The following is a 15363-nucleotide window of genomic DNA, read 5'->3' as shown; positions in this document are numbered from 1 at the left end:
CCTCTCTTCCTCTCTTTGTGTCTCTGTTTCTGTGTGTGTCCCTCTCTCTCTTCCTCTCTCTCTGTTTCTCTCTCCATCTCTGTCCCTCTATTCCTTTGTCTCTCTCTGTGTCTCTGTCCCTCTCTTCCTCTTTCTCTCTCTTTTTCCTTCTCTTTCCCTCTCTGCCCATCTCTTTCTCTTTTTTCCTCTGTCTCTCCATCTCTTTCCTTCTCTTCCTCTTTCACTATCTGTTTCTCTGTGTCCTTCTCTCTCTCTCTCCCCAACTCCTTCCCTCTCTTCCTCTCTCTCTTCCTTTGTGTCTCTCTCCAACTCTTTCCCTTTCTTCCTCTATCTCTTTGTCTCTGTGTGTCTGTGTCTCTTCCTCTCTTCCTCTTCCTCTCTCAACTCATGTCCTAAAGACTCTGTGACTCTGGCCCATCCCAGATTCCTGTAACTCCTTCCCCAGCTTCACAAGGCCTCTCATTCCCAGTTTGTACTTCCAGGGACAGTCAATATTTCTGTGGCTAATTGATGCACAAGCCAAGGTCCCAGGGTGATGGATCACTGACCCATCACTGGAGACCCAGTCTCCCAGGTGGGAGGAGTCTGAAGCTGCAATTTTTGTTCTTGTTTCCATGGCATTAAACTGGCAAAGGTCAGAAGAAGTGGGACCTGAGAAGGGAGTCAGATCCAAGCTGATGCTGGGTGTGGTAACTCCGGAGCTCTAGTGCGTTTCCCTTACTTCCCCAATCTTTGGCTGGCAAGGACATTTGGCTGCATCCTAGGGACCGATGACTCGTTATATGGGAATTGGGTTGGGATAGAGGGGGATTGGTCATGAGGAGGAATTATGGCAACTACTCAGAGATAAAGGAGCCAAAAGCTAGGCAGGAACAGTGCTCATGTGTGGTTTACCCAGAGCCAGGACTAGAGTGGAGTGAATGGACCTTTGCCCGAGGATCACTAAATTTAGGAACACTGATGGCACTATTCTGGGGCCTGAGCCTTCCATTCCCCTTGATTGTTACTGCCAGATAAGCTCTTCTGGAAGAAGCAGGGAATTTCAAACTGTGGTTCTACTTTTGCCCAGAGATGCAGGGAATGGCTATTCCAGTCTTTGTTAATGGCTATATGTAATGGCAACCAATGGCAGTATCATATCATAAAAGCATAGCTAGTCATTAAAACAAGGTGTAGGACACCACAATATGGGTGGTAGCTGGGGGATGAGCCCATCATCTCTTGCCTATCCACTCTTCCTCCCTCTCAGTCAAGAGAAGAAAAGGGAATAAACTTGATGTGATGTGAAGTTCCTAGGGCATCCTACCAGGGAAGCAAAGGAAGGAGAATTGAGCTACAGGCTATACTCCTTCTCTCTCCTATAACTGTTGCTTCCTAGTCAGCTTTCTACTTCCCTAGTCTGGGGGGAAAACCCTTCTTCCACTCCCATTTTTTCCCTCCCTTGCTTTTGGTGGTGACAGGGCCCAAGCACCCATCTAAAGCTTGCCACTCGACAGGGAAAGTGTAGATCTAGATACAGTCATACTTTCTCCTCCACACATGGCTTCTCATTCTCTAAGAGCAACCTTCCTTTGAGATCAAAGACTGAAGAATGAGAAAAAGCTCAGATTGTCCATTTGATTACACTGGGACTGGGACCCTCCAGTATCTCAGTGACAACATCACTGAGGAAGGAGTCCCAACAAATCACTTCTGGAGGAAGGACCAAGATCCCTGAGGGGATCAGAAGAGGCCTCCCACAGCAGATAACACTGAGTTTTCCAATAAACTGAGAACTGGAGGAGGTTGAGGCAGAGAGGAATCATATCCAGACAGTGAGGACAAACTGTACACAATTACAAGTTGAGATATAGGATGGACTATAACAAGAAACTGCTGGGAGATTGGTTTACTTGGAAGGCAGAATATGTATAGGGGTATAGGGGAGTAAGAGGGACTAGGTCTGGGAAGGTAAACTAAGCCAGATTAGGAAGGGCTCGAAATGTGAAACAGAAGAATCTGTATTTTATCCCAGAGGCAAAAAAAAAAAAAAGAGACTGCGACTCAATGAATATCAGGTTCTCTGGATGTTGTGAGAGATGCCGTGCTATAATACATGAATAGTAGCAGTCCCATGACCATAGCTTCTAGCCAAAACTGTGCAACCTTGGAAGTCTAAGCTACTCTGCAGCCTCAGAAGGCCAGAACCAAAGGAGTATCAGCAAGCAGCACCCACAATCCCAAACCAAGACAAAGCAATGTCAGGAGCGCAGAGTAATACTGACCTCTTTCTGCTCAATAATGGGCTGAAATCATATCATCTTTGCTAATTAAATCATCATTGTGTTATAGGACATAAACCATGTGATAGGACAGATAGAACTGGTTTGGTAATTATCATCTTAGAAGAAAAATAAAACAGAAATATCTCTTGTGGTTATGATAAAGAATTGCAAGATGGAGATGTTGTTGCATCTAAATAGCCTGTCTTTCCTTCCTGTTTCTGCCTTGTAGTGTCACAGAAGATAAAATATACAAGGATGGTGAGCAGGAACAAGATGCAAGATCTTCATTGGGATGGGGAGCAGATAATAAAGCAAGTGTGCTGGCAAGTAAGATAGAAGCTATCTGGGTCTTGGAAACAGGAAATACAGGCAGCTAACTACACATGTCTGCAGGGGCCTTTGGGTACCAAATTAAAACTCACGATGAGTTGGAAAAGTGTTTGGTTTCTATTGTGGATGTGATTAAGAACTTAGGAGAAAAGATTGTTTCTTTTCTAGATTGTTTGCTTAAAAATTTTGCTCTGAAGTATTATCAGTTTTAAATGTTCACGGTTTACTTACGTAGCTATTTTAATAATAAAATGGAGTATTTGCTTATCTCCAAGTCATGGAGAATGATGGTTTTACATCCAAGAGGGTTGAAGTACCATCTTGGACTTCAAAGAAAGTTTGCACCTTGCAACTCAATGACCAATGGCCACACAGCAACACGTCCCTGAAGAACAATTCATCTATGAAAACAAAGCTGGCAATGGAGGCAAAATCTCTGGCTTCTTTCGTGGCTGTTTCTTCTTGCTGATTGTGTTCCTTTTCCACACAATCCATTCTCACAGCCTTGAAATCTGCATTCCCCTAGAATGAAATCTCTCTCAGAGGCCACCAATGATCAGCTCTTAATTGTGGCGGACAGCCTCATCTTGGGCGCCATCCTCCTGGAGCTCTGTGGAGCATGGGATGGTGACTCCTGTTGGATGCTCTTCACTCTCCCACTTCATTCCTTCTTGCTTCATCTCTCTTTCCCTGACCCTCAGAATGCAATTATTCCTTAAGACCCAACCAGTCTCTTTTTCTTCTCAGTGGTTTCATGATCAATCGCCTTCACACCTTAGACTTCCACAATCATCATTGTGCTGATTATGGCCAAATAAATATATCCCCTGGACCAATCTTCTGAGTTGCCAATCTGCCCATCACCCTGCCTACTGAACCTCCCTGCCTGGATTTACTGCTAGAATTGCAAGTTTCTCTTTTATTTCTGACCCTATTTCTATTAAATGTATGGCCCTTTTCTGAAGTCCCCTTCCATCTTCCCCTTCACTGATGCTAGCCATCATCAGTCAGGCATCTAGTTTAATTTTACAAAGGAGGAAACAGAGTAAGAGAGTGACTTTAGATCACACAAAAAGAATTAGGCAGAAGCACACCTTGAGCACAGTTCTTCTCACTGCAAAGACAGTGCTCTTTCTATTAGTTCATGGTGTTCTCTCCCTTCTTATCATCTTGATTTTCACTCCTAGCTCAGGCCCTTTGCCTTCCTAACATCCTGGAGTCAGTCTTTCCTCCTTCAAACTATCCTATTCTGACTCATCACATTAATCTTTTAATGTACAACTAAAATCCATTCATTCATCCATCCATCTATCTAGCATTTGTTTCCTAGATATAATCATATATAATTATATACAATTCCATATATCTTATATATATTACTATATAATCATATATTGACACATGACTATATCTAAGAATTATATCTATATCTAATTATATATAGGAATTAAATATAATCATTTAATTCCTGGATATTAAATTACATGTAATTAATATATCTAGAGATAATATTTCTACATGTATATGTTTATGTCTGTGTGTGTAATGCTTCCCTATAGGCTCTTTGCTCCACTGGCTAATGAGTAAAGAACAAACACCTTATGTGGCATTGTGCTACATATAATATCTCCTACAAGTCAGTCAATAGGCATTTGTTTCTGTCTGTATCTCACACTCCCCCTCCTCGTATATTCTAGCATTGCAGTAAAATAGAATAACACATTTTGACAATGTATATCTCAATCATGTTGTCGATTAATTAACCAACAAGTAGCTATAAGTATCTACTGTATAGCAGACACTGTATTACACCCTGGAGATCCAAAGAAAGGCAAAAATAGAAGTCATCTATATTCATCCAAGATATCATAAAGGGAAGACATTCTGGGATAGAAGGCATTAGCAATGAGTTAGGAGGCAGCAGCTGGGAAAGGTCTCAGGGAGAAAGTGGGATTTAATCTGGGGCTTGAAGGAAACAGACAGAATTCTGGGAGCAAAGACTTTGTAGGCTCTTAATCAGTGCTAGCTCCCTTCCCACCCACCATGAGGGAATACAGGTGACAGCTCAGTAGCATGTCAAAGACAGCAAGCAGAGTGTTGGGAAATCACTATTGTGTGTGAGAAATAGTAAGTGGGGGGCTCCATGGAATACTTCTAAGGTGAGCAGTTGTGAGGCTCCCCAGTGGTCCTTGTAACCTTTGTGCTAAGTCTGAGCTTTTGTGCTAAGCATATGTGTGTATATTTGTATAGTCAAGGGGAGTCTGTGATGTCCTTTTAATTTCTTCCCTTATATAGATATGTAAGAACTGAGACAGGAGATAGGAGAGAATTTTCTCAGTAAATATCCCCTTTTAAAAGTTAATTTCTACCAACCAGTTGATTATATTGGGGGAACTCATCTGATGGAGGCTTTTGAGAGAGAGTACCAGAAGTCACAGCCCTTCAAGATTACCCTTAGTACTGAGAGAAGAAATATTCTCCCCTCTGAGACCCTAACCTGCCTTGGGAGCGTAATTTGGACTGGTGGTCCCAGAGAGAGGGCTACAAATATCTTCTATATGTAATTGTATAGCCATTTGTCTTCCATAGAGTGTAAGCCCCTTGAGAATGGGACCTGCTTCATATCAGTCTATTCTCAGCACCTAACACAATACCTTGCATACAATAATTGCCTAATGGATAATTCTTGGTTGATTGATCTATACTTCACTATTCTGGCCTTCCTCTTACTGGTGCAATTTCTAACTCATCTTGGTGGATGGTCTTCATGAGAAGCAAGAGACCATTAGATTCATCATTTGGGGCTACTTGAGGCACAGGGGACAGAGCATCAACTCTGGTGTTGGGAAGACCCAAGTTCAAATGTGACCTCAGACACTTACTAGCTGTGTAATCCTGTGCAACTCACTAGCCTCTGAAAATTAAATTTAAACTAATTCACTGTTTGATGACCAACCAAGGAAGGGAGTATCCCTGTCCTTGGATGGGCAGGTCCACAGATGACTGACTTCTACATGGTCCTCTTAAGCCTTCCTTTCCAGGGGAGCTCGTACTCCTGGCTATAAAAGAAGCCCAGAACTCCTCCCCAACAGAAGCAAATCTAAAGTAGAAGATGAGGAACAATATGGCTTTTTGCATGAACTCTTAAAGATAGACGCTAGCAATAATGGCATGTATTTAAGCGTATGATAAGGGGGGACCTACCCACTGTGAGCCCTCAAGGGGGGAAGGGGGGAAAGAGCCACTTGTCACATCCTGCAGTGTTATTTTTGTTGTAATGTTTTGCCGGGCTGCAAGTATTAATTGTGCCTCATAATAAATGACACATTGTGAGTTTCTTCCAAGTTTGATTGAATTCTGTGGCTTCAGAGGCTCTTCAGTTTTTAATCTGTGACCTTTGAGTAAGTCTTCTTAAGCCCTATTAAAAACAACAGAACCACTTTATTTTTCTAATTAACAAAGGGCAGAGGTCTCCCTGAACAATTTTGTTTGGGGACCAAATATAATGCTATGCAATGACTTTGCATGTCCTTTCCAGCCTCATCTTTCAAGAGAAATTGAAAACCAATGACTTGGAACCATGTCTTTCTTCTGCTCCCCCTCGTCCTCCTCCTTCTCCTTCCTCTCTTCTTTTTCCTTCTCCTGTTCCTCTTCTCTTTTTCCTCCTTCCCTTCCTCTTTTTTCACTTCTCCTCCTCCTTTTCCTCATCCTCCTCCTCACCCCCATCAGGGATTTCATCCACTGCCCAATAGAAGCCTAAGAAATCACCTCTTCCTTCCAAAGAAATTATCTAAGAAAACTGGGGAATACCCACCCCTAACCTTTAAGACTCTGGAAGTCCTGTGCTCCCCAAGTCCTGAAGCCTGACCAAGACTCTGGGGCCTGGAGAGGATCCTGTTCAGAGCTGGTTTGTATTTGTGTATTTGGGGCTCCCTTCTTGGAGTGTGGGCTGCTTCAGAGTAAGACTGACTTCTGTCATGTGTGAGTGTGTGTGTGTGTAAGTATGGGTATGAGTGAGTGTGCAGAGCGTAGCACGGCTCCTGACACACAGCAGGCACTTAATAAATGTTTATTAATTGATTAAATCAGAAAAAAACATTGAAAAATTCAAGCCCCGTCCATGATTTTTTGAAAAGCTGCCCTCTCTGTAAAATGACATAGTCCAGAGACTTCCCATGTTTTTCTTTCTGAGTCTGAAGTCTGTTTGGTTTTATATTTATAAAAGAGGGATTAGTGTGTTTGAGTTGTACAAAATCTTCTTTATGGGAGGAAGGCTTAGTCTTCCAGGCTGGACAAATGAGACTTTGTATTTCCCTGTCAGGCATATGATGCTGATTCCCTCAGACACTTCCATTTTCCTCCAGATACTGAAAGATTTTAATTAAAATACTGCTCTCTTCCAGGCCACTGCGGGACCCAACCTGTCATCGTGTCTGATGGCTGCTTGGGTCTGAGAAAAAGTGATTTGTGTGGCCAAGTTGAAAGGGAACTTGGAAAGAGGGGGGGGGGGGGGGGGGGGGGGGGGGGGGCAGCACCTTTGCTGCTGCTAATACTGAAGATGCGATAGAACTGTTGAGGGTCAGGACTCCATCCCTTCATCCCAGGCTAACGTGAGGAGATCCTGCAGCCATAAGATGTGATGGACTCCTCCATCCTTTACAGTCTGCCTCTGGAGAATCTTCCCATGTAGATTCTCACATTTCATGCCCTCTGCACCCCAGCACCCCAGTCTTACTTCATATGAACCCCAATTTCCTGCCCTCTTTTCTTTGCACTAGGGACCTTCTACACATAAAAAACTGACTCCTTACCCCTATATATCTTCCTCTCCTCTGTCTTTATCTCTGTCTCTGTGTGTCTGTCCTCTGTCTCTCTGTTTCTGTTTGTATTTCTCTTTTTTCCTCTGTCTCCTCTCCTTTTCTCTCTTTGCCTCTGTTTCTCTACTTCTGTCTGTCTCTCTCCCCATCTCTCTCTTCCCCCTCCTCCTCCTCCTCCTTTCCTTTCCTCCTCTCCTTTTTGGTCTTTGTCTTTCTGTTTCTCTCCCTCTATCTCTTGATGTGTCGCTGTCTCTGTCTGTCTCTCCCTCTCTCTCCTTCCCACTTCTTCTCTTTTCTCTCTATCTCCATCTGTCTCTCTCCCTTTCTCTGTCTCTGTCTCTCTCCACTTCCCTCTCTCCCCCATCCTTCTTCTTTCCTCTCCTTTCCTATTCTATTTCCCTCTTCCTCTTTCCCCGCTCTCTGCCCCCATCTTTCTCTCTCCCTCCCCCTCCTCCTTTTTCCTTGTCTCTCAATCTCTGTCAGTCTTCTCTGTCTTTTTTTCTCTCATACAATCCCTAGCTTTCCACAGTCATAGTTTAAGGGTCAGCTCCTTCCTAAGGCCTTTTCCATGTTTGGCCTCCAATTACTGGCTCCCTGTCTCTCTCTGTTTGTCTGTCTCTGTAGAATTAATTTTGATACTTTGGCCTTTCTTCATATTTGTAGGATTCATAGGATATCCTCCAAGTAGGAGGGAGGCTCTTCTTTTCTCTGTGGGCTTTCCCAGGGCTAGCATATAGTGGTCATTTAATACATTTCATACATGTAATTCAATTCAATCTGAATGACTTCAGCATTCATTCCTGGGTGCAAGTTCTGTTTGGGGAAACCCAGACCAAAAGGAGCGTTCTTGCCTGCAAGCAGCTGACTTTCTATGCACAGATAACACAAATGGGAATTAGTAAACAGATACAAGGATCAATACATTTAAATATAAACAAATTTAGAAAAATCTGATCAATTAAATTAAACTGAATTCAAGCACTCAGAATTCTAGCCAAAGTAGCAAACTTGGCATTCCATTCAGTTCCCACCACCAAGCCTTTGCCCAGGCTCTTTCCCCAAAAATATGGGATTATGATCCTTCCTAATAGCTTTTAGAAATCCTGACTTCTCCTTCTACACTACTACTTGCAGAAGGTTTTTTTGTTTGTTTTGTTTTGTTTTTTCTGATTCCTATAGTTATTAGTGGAACAGCTAGGTGGGGCAATGAATGGAGCACCAGCTGTGAAGTCAGGAAAATCCGAGTTCAAATTCAGCCTCAGACACTTACTAACTACTGTGCTACCCTTGGCAACTCAGATTGCCTCAGCTTCCTCATCTGTAAGATGATCTGGAGAAGGAAATGGTAAGTCACTCCAATATCGGCCAAGAAAACCCCAAATTTGAAGAGTCGGTTGTCACTGAAACACTAGAACCAAAACGAGTTGTTGGTTCTTTTAGCCTCCTTAAGTCAAAATGTCTAATGTTATCCGTTTGCTTATCCCATCAGCACTATAGAACATAAACTGATTTTTATTTTATCTCTGTGTCCCCTGTCAACCCTAGCACAGAAATAAATGCTTATTTCTACCCTTCCTTCCTCAAAACCAGAAAACCTTCTTCCCTGAGATTTGTCAGTTTTTATAGAAAAGACGATATTATCATTTTACAGATTCCTGCAGAGGCTTATTTGCTAAGTCGAAGCAATAGGATGCTGCTCTCCCTCAGTATTCTCCCAGCCAATCATCCCCAAACTCCCCATTACCATAGCATCTGAGCACTTCCATTTGCAGTGATGCAAATGAGGCATTTTGCTCTAAAGGCTTTTCTTCTAATCCTGAGGGAAAAAAAACAGAAATAAAAAGATTGAGATAGATCATTGAAATGAAAATGGCCAACCAAGTGTTGGCCAACTCCAAGAGGAGCTCTTTGCCCATGCTCACTGATAAGATGTCTTCATTTTAAGGAAAAATCTAGGTCATATTCCCTTCATTCAGGGAAGCGTCACCTTGAAGAAGGGGTCAACTTTTCACATGAACTGACAATCAACTGGCATTTCCAGGGCAGCCCGGCAGAAGCAGTGAGTCTCTCGGAAGAAGAAATGGGGCAGCAAGAATCGGGCAAATTAAAACCCCAGCAGGACCTGGACCTGCATCTCCCTTCAGACACTAAAACAGACATCCCAGAAGCCTGAGCCCCAGGGTTCCAACTCAGTGCCCTCTGATCTCTTTTTGGGAAGCATTTCTTGTGGAAATGCAGCCTGGTGATGACTTCTACAGGGACATGGAGACAGTCACTGAAAACTCAGGGAGAACAAGGTTCTATCACCAAAGTCCTTATTATTGTCAAGTGGTTCAACATCAAAAATTGAGATGACTTTCACCTGAGAAAATGACATTTCAGAAAAGGTGTTAGCATCCACTTTCCCAACACTGCCTAAGAGTTTTCGATATGACTTTCTACTAAAACCTTCCTTATATATTGTCTCTCCTATTAGAATGTGAGTTCTTTGAAAACAAAAACTGTGTTACTCTTATAATAATATACCCAACATTTAGCACAGGGCTTTTAACATATAAGCATTTAACAAATGCTTCATTCATTCATTCAGATCAAAAGATTTTGGTTTAAGATTGGATTTTGTATATATGTATATACATATATATATTATATACATGGGTTATATATTATCACCTTATTTAACTTAGATGCAGAATACATTATGCAAAATGCCATGTTGGGTGAATCAAAAGCCAGAATTAAGGTTGCCAGGAGAAATACCAGCAATCTCAGACATGCAGTCTATACTATTCTGATAACAGAAAGAAATTAGAAGGCTCTTGATGAGGGGGGAAGAGAATGTAAAAGCTGGCTAGGAGGTTAACATAAAAAATAAAGACCTTGGCAATTGGTCCCATCATTTCTTGGTAAATAGAGGGATAAGAAATAGAACCAGTGTCAGATTTTATAATCTTGGACTCAAAGATCAAAGATGATGACTATAGTCGTGAAATTAAAAGACTCTCACTCTAACAAGAGAACTGTTCTGCACACATATATTGTATCTAGGATATACTGTGATATATTTAACTTGTATAGGACTGCTTGACATCTGGGGGAAGGGATGGAGGGAGAGAGGGGAAAAGTCAGAACAGAAGTGAGTACAAGGGATAATGTTGTAAAAAAAAAAAAAAAACTACCCAGACATGGGTTTTGTCAATAAAAAGCTGTAATTTAAAAAAAGACTCTCACTCTGTGGAAGGAAAGCTCTGGCAAATCTGGACGGCAGACTAAAAAGCAGAGATATCCCCTTGCTGATAAAGATCTGTAGAGTCAGAGCTATGGTTTTTCCATAGTAGCTATGAGATTTGGGTTATAAGAAAAGCGAGTCCTGTGAAATCAATGCTTTTGAATGGTGGTGCAAAAGACTCTTGAGAGTCCTTTGGACAGCAAATTAGTAAATACTTAAAGCAATTTAGGCTCTTCACTGAAAGGCTCTTTACTCTTTTGAACTTTGGTCACATAATAAGAAGATAGGACTTAATGCAAATCTTAGCAGTCTTAGAAAAGACTGAAGGTAAAAACAAGGGAATGGCAGAAGAGATGCATGGAGGCAAGGAACATAAGCTTGGATAGACTTTGGAGGATAGAGAGGTCATAAAGAGCAAGACATGACTGAACAATAGCAACAATGGATTATATAAGTGAAATCCAATTAGAAGGGGAAGGAACACACTTATTACTAACAGTAGTCAATAAGCTATTTATTAAGTGTCTACTCTGTATTAAGCTCTGGAGATACAGAGGATGGCCAGTGACGAGCCCTGCGCTCAAGGAGCACTCAAGTCTAATGGGGAGACAATTATCTACAAATAAGCTATGAACACAGTAACCCAGAGATGATCAGCAGGGGACAAGCCCTAGAGTTAAAGGGAGATCACCAAAGACATCTTGAAAAAGCTGGCATTTTCTCTGAAACTTGAAGGAAGCCAAGAGGTAGAGATAGGGGAGATAGGGGAATGACAGTACAGGTAACAATAACAATCATGACTCTTACACAAGTCTTTAAGGGTTTGCAAAACACTTTACATATATTTTCTCCTTTGAACCTCACAACAACTCTGTGAGAAAGGTTCTACTACATTCCCATTTTACAAATAAGAAATCTGAGGATGACAAAGGTTAAGGGACTTCTCAGGAGCCATACAACTAAATGAATATCTAAGATAGCATCCCTAACTCAAGATTTCTGGATTCTAAGCCCATTGCTTATTGCCCATTCCTAATTAATTAATCAATGCTTGTTTTTTTTATTTAATAAAAACAAAATACTATTTCTTAAAGGGAGACAGAATTTTAAGTGTTAGAATGACTTCTCTGTGAGTTATGCTAAGCCAGATCCAATTCAGAATGTACAAGGCAAATTGGTAACCTTCTAGATAGAAGATGCTTTCACAGTTACATAACCCAAATTCATTCTTTTGGCTATATTTTCAATTTATTAAAAAAAAAGGTTTCCATATTTATCATAGTGATTTATTAAGCTTATATAAATTCCAGAATTCTTTTTTGTACTGACTAAATCTTATAAATTTAGAACTGAAAGTCTGAGTAAAAAGGATTACTACCAGAAGACTGGAATTTTCCATTCCCAGTTGTTATTTTTGGGGGGGAGGAGGAGCATTATTTTTGTAATTTTTTTTCACAAAGGTGAAAATAGCAATACTATTGGTGATTACTAGATATATTAACCTAAAAAGATAAGCAGCAAAGAAATACCATTTCACATATTTTCCCTATATGTTTTGAAGCATTTGGTGAGATGTCTTTTGCATCTGTTTTGCTTAAATGTCAACTTCTGGCTTTATGAAAGGTTTAACACATCAAAATGATATTTAGAAAAAGCCATTCAAATTTAGAACAAAAGTGTAAACACAGTCACAATTTATTACTTTGTTAAGCTCCAGTGCTATCTTCATGTACCATCAGCCTCAGTGAGATGACATGTCATATGTTACATATTTTAAAAATTATAATAGAAGACAATTGCCAATGGAAGCATAATTTATTAATTTATTGTCCCTTGAACATGCCTAGTTAGCAAAATATCTTTTAAAAAAACAAAGCTTCTGTCAATAAAAAGTTATAATTTAAAAAAGAGAGAATTGAGACCTTTAAGAGATTAAAAAAAAAAAAAGCTTCTATGTGACCCTGAGCACATTTAATCCCAATTGCCTCAGCTAAAAAAAAAAATACAAGGCTTTTCAGAGGAGATATCATTAACTAACCAATAGATAATTTTATGAGTATATTCCCTACCATTGGGCATTCTGAGGGACACAGAGAAGCTCCATACAAAGCCCTGCCCTCAGCACATTTTCAAAGATGCAACATGTATTTGTTCCTAAGTAAAGGCCATCTTTAAAATGTAGTTTGCACCCCAAAATGAATTCTCTTTAAAGGAAATTCAAACCTACCTGCTCATCTGTACAGATGTAAGTTAAAATATAGTGATATGAACTGATGCTGAGTGAAATGACCAGGACCAGGAGATCATTATATACTTCAACAACAATACTATATGATGACCAGTTCTGATGGACCAGGCCATCCTCAGCAACGAGATCAACCAAATCATTTCCAATGGAGCAGTAATGAACTGAACCAGCTATGCCCAGAGAAAGAACTTTGGGTGATGACTAAAAACCATTACATTGAATTCCCAATCCCTATATCTATGCCCACCTGCATTTTGGATTTCCTTCACAAACTAATTGTACAATATTTCAGAGTCTGATTCTTTTTGTACAGCAAAATAACGGTTTGGTCATGTATACTTATTGTGTATCTAATTTATATTTTAATGTATTTAACATCTACTAGTAATCCTGGTAAGAGGTGAAAAATATGGGAGGTAAGAGGTGAAAAATTGGAACAAGAGGTTTGGCAATTGTTAATGCTGTAAAGTTACCCATACATATAACCTGTAAATAAAAGGCTATTAAATAAAAAATATATATATAGTGATATATCTGCACATATATGTATGCTACCTGCATGTATATGTATATATATGGAGAGAAAGAGAGACAGACAGACAGACACATAGACAGAAATAGATTTATGCTGCAGGCAATTTAATTGTGAGGGATCTGAGCGATCGATGTACAAGGTATATAAAGAAGAGGGGGAATGTGTGGAAAGAGATATATTTGGAAATGAAATTAAGGTAATGACAAAGAATACCCTCAAAAATATTTTAAATATTATTCAAATATTTTTAAACTGAATGGTCAAACCAAAATACCGTTCGCTAATTTTGTACATATAAAAATGGCCTTCATAGCAAGACAAAAATTATCAAATGCTAACTGAGAAAATGTTGATAAGGACAACAAAAAATTGGAAGAACAATCTTGGCAACATGGTGGCGGGGATAGAATGTTTGCTTTGGTATTGGGAGAACTTGGGACTGGATCTTGCCTCTGATTTTTCCCAGCTCTCTGAATGCTCCTGGTCAAGTTACTCAAACTTTGTTTCTTATTTTATAAGTAAAGATAATGAAATTTTATAAAGTAAAGAAAATAAAATCCCACTTCCCAGAATGGTTATGAAAATTAATTAAAATGATGCACTTAATAAACCTTACAACTCCAGTATGTGTCAGCTGTTCTAATTATTAGTGTCTTGTTATCATTACAATCCTTTTTCTCAGTCAACTTACAGTTTGCTTTTGTGTGAGGCAATCACAGCTCATACTCTTTGCACTAACTGGTTAGCAGGGTGATCTCGAATAAGTATCTTTGCCCTCTGGTTATCTCTTCTTCCTAATTCATAAAATAATGGGGCCATACTCAACTGTCTCAAAGGTCCCTTCTGGCCTGAAGCTTCTATAATCCATTATGGCTGTGTGGGAAAACACCCCATTTATGCGCGTTATAAGAACAATCATTCATGTTTGCTTCCCTTGTGCCTAAAGGGGCCTAGACTAAACATTCAAAATGGAACTTTCCATGCCCTTTTATTAGCTCATTTATTCAACCCACTGTGAAAACTGATGATATACACAGCATTTTAGTGGGTACTAGGGGAGACAAAAAGATAAGATATGATCCCTGCTCAGGAAGGATTTTTATTTTTATTTTATTTCTACTGGTGGGAAGCGAGATGTGCACATCAAAAAAGTGAAACGAGTATAAACTAAGGGCTGTATGAATAGTCAGAGAAGGCTGGATGGAGGTTAGGAGAGGTACGCTCAGGAGTGATGGGAGGATGAGGAAGCTACTGGAGGTAAGGACATAGGGAGGAACAAAGGAGAGTTGGAAGCAGGAATTAGGTTGAAGCATTCAAGACACCAGAACAATATTCAGATGAGGCAAAGTCAGATTTCAATCCTCCCTCTGGCAAGAAGGCATAACTATGAACAAGGGCAAGTTATTTGTTTTCTCTAAACTCAGTTCTCTCACCTACAAGTGAGGAACATTTACTAATTATTTTATGGGAGGCTGGGTATTCATCAATTAATCAGCAAACATTTATTAAGCACCTACTACTTCCAACACTGGACCAGGTCTGTGGTTACAAAGAAAAAGAATGGAAAAAAAATCCGTTTTCCAGGAAATTCTATCAAAGTTTGAAAGGGACTTTTAAGCCTTAAAAGGATAATGACAGCAATTTTTTTGTAAAAGTTGAGGGTTCCTTTGATCCAACAGTGTCCCTTACTGGGTCTGTATCCCAAAGAGATCATAAAAGAGGGGAAATGACCCAGATGGGCAAAAATTTTTATAGCAGTCCTTTTTGTGGTGGCAAGGAACCAGAAACTGAGGGGATGCCCATCGGTTGGGGAATAAGTTACAGAGTATGAACGTTATAGAATATTGTGATGTAAGAAATGATGAACAGGCTGATTTTTTAAAAGTCTAGAAATACTTACATGAACTGATGCTAAGTGAAGTGAACAGAACCAAGAGAAC

Source organism: Sarcophilus harrisii, chromosome 3 (genome assembly GCF_902635505.1).
Source record: "Sarcophilus harrisii chromosome 3, mSarHar1.11, whole genome shotgun sequence".
Lineage (NCBI taxonomy): Eukaryota > Metazoa > Chordata > Mammalia > Dasyuromorphia > Dasyuridae > Sarcophilus > Sarcophilus harrisii.
Note: the sequence above shows the minus strand (reverse complement) of the source record.